Genomic DNA, 5998 nt, shown 5'->3' with positions numbered 1-5998 from the left:
GATTTATGCGCGGCTGTTCACGATACTAAAATAGATTCCTTTCTTGATACATTCAATTCGTTTCATCAACGTCTACAGTTTACATTGGAAGTGTGCGATTCTCTCAATTTTCTTGATATTTCGATTAGCATCAATAACAACTTTTTATCCTTCGATTGGTATCATAAACCCACGTTTTCGGGGAGATTTTTAAATTTTTTCTCAAACCATCCGATTTCTCAAAAGAGAGGCATTATATTTAACTTAGTTGATAGAGCATTATGTTTATCAGATTTTCAATTTCATTCTAAAAATATAAATCTCATTATTGACATATTAATTAAAAATGATTATCCGGTTAAATTTATCTTTGAATGTATCAATAATAGAATTAAAATTATCAGACATAATAAATTAATTAACACGAATATTTCGATCGATGACGAGGAATCAAGGACGGTCACTTCGTGGTTTACGGTACCGTACATTCCAGTACTTACGGAAAAATTTAGGCAGTTTAACAGGAACGACATCAGGGTATCGTATTTTAGCGCTAATAAATTGAACAAATACATAAAGGTTCATAAAGTCCGATTAGATTCTCTGTCGAAGTCTAATGTTGTGTATAAGATAGATTGTAAAGACTGTGATGCTTCCTACGTGGGGCAAACGGGAAGAAGATTAAAAACGAGAATCACGGAACATCGCAATCATATACGGTGGAATACCAGTTCGAGATCTGTGATCACGGAACATAGATTACAATTGAGACATGATTTCAACTGGAACGATATTCAAATCTTGGACGAGGAACCTTGTTATAATAAACGCTTGGTTTCTGAAATGTTGAACATCAAAAAACAAAACAACAGTCTTAATTTACAAACAGACACAGAGGGTCTTCATAAGTCATATATACCGATCATAAACAAGGTCTGACTTTGCATTACCAGTAGACTCGCATTACAGTTTCGCACATCGTGTGGATATGTCGCTTATTCCGATTATATTCTCAGACAAGATACACTTAGAATGTGATCAATTGTATAAGTTTTTATAATCGACATCATCGTTGTGATGTGATATTTTTTATTTTATCATCATTGACTCCAAAACTTGACGAACATTCCACCTACATGGATTTTTTGATAATTTTCACAGAGAGGTGAGTGTTTTAACAGAGAGATGACTTTTCTGTCTTTATTACGATTTTATTAGAAACATTTTTTTTTTGCTTTCTATCTTTAGAACTACGGTGATCTTTCTCAAACGATCTTCCAATCGCTTGATGGGTTCTGTCGTCCCTCTGAAAAAATACTTCTTTTATTATTTCTTTTATTATTATGAAAACAATCATCGACATACCTTAGTTTGCGAATTTTTACTTGTTTTTTCGATTAATTTATTTTTTGTATTACGCTCACATCTGAGGAGGGCTCAAATTGGGAGCCGAAACTAGTAATGTTTTCGACGAGATCAAATTATTGTACTTAATATCTATATGTTTAAATTGCTTTTATAATCCATGTTTTATTATTGATTATTTTTAATTTTAAATACATGTAAATAATGATATGATCTATTGAACTTCTTCACAATTTGACTCTTGAAGGCCTTATTCTTCGTTTTTGTATTTTGAAAACAGATACATAGAATCTCCTATAAGAGAAAGAGATACAGTCTATATTATAAAATCCAAAATTTTGTTATTAATTTACAGAAAAATGCGCTGGTCAAAAAATCTGAAAAAATTTACATAAAAGCATGCTTTGTAGAGAGATAAAGCTATGTTCCAAATTTCATGCAATTCTTAACGTATTGCATTCTCCTTACAATCTCCTTAACAACAATAATAGTTAGCAATAATAAAGCGGTACGCGCGTTGTTTACAAGCATCCGACGATTCGTTGCTAGGCAATGCGCGGCAAAAGGGGAACAGTGAGCGTCGCTAACGAAATCGAGCCGAAATGTGCAACTAAATCTCAGCTCTGATATATGCAATATATGTATTCATATGACACATTTTAACACATTATGTAACCTAAAATAGCATTGGACCATAACGAAAAGTGCTACGACCGTGTATACTGTCAGTAAAATCTGTATTTTACGTCACATAATATATTACAGATTTTTAGTACTGACAGTGTGACTAAAGCCTTGTGTCCACGATGCTAGAAATCGGTCCGAGATCTCGGATGAAGAAAGCATTGACCAATCGCAATGGTCATATGATCAAATTGTGCAAATGTGATTTGTTAATTTTTTTCTCTGTCCGAGATCTCGGACCGATTTCTAGCATCGTGGATATCGGGCTTTAGAACGCAATTATATTTTAGACTGCGTTCTGTCTAAATGCTCACATGTGAGCAAACCGAGCGACTGGAAACGGCGCACGACTGGAAACAATTGAAAACGTGAGTGCTCACAGCGCATGCAAGTAATGAGAGCCTGAGCCTCCAGAGGGCGTGAGCAGACGGTACAAAATCGATTTTATTGATCTTGATTAACTTTGACCGTCACTCCAGTATCCTTTTTTTGGCTTTATTGCTCCTAACTCCATTAAAAATCATCGTATTGCGATTAAAAATACAGATTCTTAAAGCTGAAACGTTGCTCCTTCAAGTAGTGTAATTGCCAATTTTTTTAAAGTAGAATATATGAGTTGCTAAAAAATCTTTTTACCAATTTGTAAAGAGATTTTTTTTCTAATCCAATATAATAACACCGTGCAGTTTGCTTGAATTGCATCTCACGTCCCGTACGAACCTCTTGTGCATTCCGACCAAGTCACTCCGACGAGTTATATCCGCGCAAAAGTTAGGTAGTTACAATATTACTTTCAATAAATTTTAATCTCAATTTTAACACTTTTAAAATTGTTTACAGTAGAACTTTTACACTTGTTGAAGTTACTTTATAATAGGCTTTTAAAAATGTTAACAACCTGCTGACGAGATCGATCTCACTGGTGTCCGTGTGACATGTAGTCTGTTTTCTGTTTCTGCTAAAACTATACTGCGCTAAACTAGCTGGACTGTCTAGTCTTCACATTTTTTCTTGGTTTTCTTATGTGATCGTCCTTGCCGCGTCAACTTGTTGTCTTCACATTCTCTCAATTATACAGGGTGTCCCATTTTAAATAATGCATTAAGATTTCTTAAAAACCGACGCGGAAAAATATTTCAGACAAATCTTGACCTAACTTTGGGTCGCCAAAGTTAGTTCAAGATCATATCAATTTTTTTAATGGAAACCCCTATTTTTTATTAGTATAATTCTTTAGTATAATTTATTAGTATAATTCTTGTACCTTTTAAAAGTTAGATATCTAACTTTTAAAAGTTAAACTTGTGCGATAACATAAAGTATAAGATAAAATGTCTATACTCTATTCAACGAGAGAATCTCTGCCGGAAATTCTCAATAGAAACCGATAAATCCTTATACAAGATTTATGTCCGATAAATCCTTATACGAGATTTATCTGTATTTATGAGAAATTATTTGGATATATTTGGCTGTATCCGCATCGAAAAATTTTTACTACAATATCTTACATGTTTCTATCCGCACCAATTGTAAATTGAATATATCTGTGAATGCTGATAGATAATTTTTCCGAATTTATCGTAATCAATCGGATGTATCTGCATTTCCATGCATTTGCGAATGCAGAATTTAACCGTACCTATACGCACTCATACGTATTATTTAATGTTCATTGTACCTGCATTTTACGACAAAAAATAGATCCGAATATATTAGCATATATACGTATACCAGTATATATTCGTATTTGCGTATATAGGATATATCGGTCCGTGCTTGCATTGCATATATAGTCGTCAGGTATTGGAATCTATCCGCAATTTACGATCGTATTTTTATCTGCACCAATACGAATTTGGGTTTTACCGCAATTCATACATCCCAAAAAAAATATTCTACCATTTAGCGGTTCCGTATTAATGTCAGAGGATTTTCTATTTATATATGACCTCAAGAAGATACTCTCCAAAGTAGAGGAATTTCATTTACCCATGACAGGTTGGCTTTAAGATTGCAATCCTCTTAATAATAGAAGAATCTCTTTGCTTGAATTAAATATCATATTTACTTGTAATAAGAAAATTATGGTTATATCTTAATGAAAAAAATAATTCTTTTGTTACTATTACTTTTTATTTTTCCAGTTTAATTTATATTTTTACTGTTTTGCATACTTATATTCCGTCTTATTAAATATAATTAATTATTTAAAAACGCATCGTATCGCCGACTCCGGTAAGATTTGAACCTACGATCCCTAGAACGGTAAGCCTAATACATTTACGCTGAGCTAATCGCACGCTTGTGATCGAGTCATTGCCAACGGTATATCTCGTACTGAAACCATTCTTAATTTCATGATAACGTTTCATATTATTAATATTTGATGAGGTTACATAGAAACGAAATAACACGCTGGTATTTATTAATTCAAAATAATTAAGATAAATATTATATGAAAAAACACCATTGTGGAACAATATAAAAGTCATGCTGCATGCACAATTTGGATAGAGGGAGTCGTTTTTACGTAATCCAAAAAATACTCTCGTTTGTAGAGAATAATATTCCTTTCAATATAGGAATCTTCTTGAGATATGTAGCTAGGATGTGTAACTAGGATAGCACGTTTTGAGGAAACAGAGTTTTGAGCTACGATCAAAAATAAATTCTTCTCTATACAAAATTCTATTATAATAATTCGAATAGCCTTTTGAAATAAGAAGATGTACAAGTAGTATCTTGCATATTCTTTTATTTCAAAAGGCTATTCGAGTTATTATAATAGAATTGTCTATAGAGGAATTTAATTTTGATTGTAGCTCATGTGTCCTCGTTTTTATAGATGAATACGTGTTATAAATACATGCGCCTGATTCATTTAAGATTTTTTGCTTACAGGAAGTGCTAAGAGTAATTCCCCGCTTATCGGCAGAATATTTTTTTTTGGGTGTACGCATTTGCGAAAGGCCCACATATGAGCATCAAGCTGCAATGCACTGCGGATATTCGTCATACGTATCTATGTGTATTGTCGTGCATAAAGTTTACCCGCAAATACACGCTTATAAATGCTTCCGATTGTAATTGAATTTACGTACAAAAGATTTATCTGTTCTTATTTGCGTTCGGGCGAACGTCGGCAGGTAGTGGAATGTGTCCGCAGTTTATGATCGCATCTCTATCTGCGCCTAAACAAATTTGCGTTTTATCGCAATTTGTACGCGTTTGCAAACTGCCCGTATATGAGCATGGAACTGCAATGCATAGAAGATATTTGTAATACGTTTCTATACGTATAGCTATGCATAAAGTTTCTTTGCTAAAAATTGCACACTTTCAAATGTTTTGGATTGTAATTGCATTTACGAATACAAGTCTTATCGGTTTCTATTTGCGAACGTCATCAGGTGTAAAATTTGTGTGGAGTTTATGATCGTGTTTCTGTCCGTACCTACATATGCATCTGCGTTTTATTGGAATTTAACCTCTTACTCACGAATGTTACAATTATACAGAACTCTCAAGAGAAGCCATTATGCCTTAAACAATTGCCGCCAGCACGGCGGAAACGAAGGTAGAAAGAAGGGGGCAAAATGTCTTCCTACCGACGACCGAAACGCCACCTCGATGCGCTTACAGCGCTACTCATGCGCCAATCGTAATTCGTAATGGCGACATGGGCGCGCGCGAATTCAACTAGTCTGCGCGCGCGGGAGCTCTGATTCAAAACTACCAACTCGCAACACGAGCTAAGTACGAGATCGATAGTTTTTAGTATTATGGTAGTTCTCATATAATTCCGAGTGTATTGTAACATTTTTCAAATCACGCACATACACTCACACACACACACACACACACACACACACACACACACACACACACACACGCACGCACACACACTATACATATTTTTTAAATAAAATAAAAATTAAGTATAGGGTGTATAAGAGTCAATAATCAG

At 34.1% G+C, this 5998-nt stretch overlaps 1 protein-coding gene across 1 annotated transcript in view; it reads right to left on the bottom strand.

Moving 5' to 3' along the window:
* Positions 1-2976, bottom strand: part of LOC108761596 (cytochrome P450 4C1) — a 46140-nt gene extending 43164 nt beyond the window's left edge. Inside the window, exon 1 of the mRNA XM_018508207.1 lies at positions 2927-2976. The gene's annotated coding sequence lies outside the window, so the exon portion shown is untranslated. The remainder of the gene's footprint in view (positions 1-2926) is intronic.
* Positions 2977-5998: the final 3022 nt, after the last annotated feature.

The sequence above is a fragment of the Trachymyrmex cornetzi genome, unplaced genomic scaffold (genome assembly GCF_001594075.2).
Source record: "Trachymyrmex cornetzi isolate Tcor2-1 unplaced genomic scaffold, Tcor1.1 scaffold255, whole genome shotgun sequence".
NCBI classification, from domain to species: domain Eukaryota; kingdom Metazoa; phylum Arthropoda; class Insecta; order Hymenoptera; family Formicidae; genus Trachymyrmex; species Trachymyrmex cornetzi.
The sequence above is the reverse complement of the archived record's forward strand: the minus strand, read 5'-3'. Positions and strand labels throughout refer to the sequence as shown.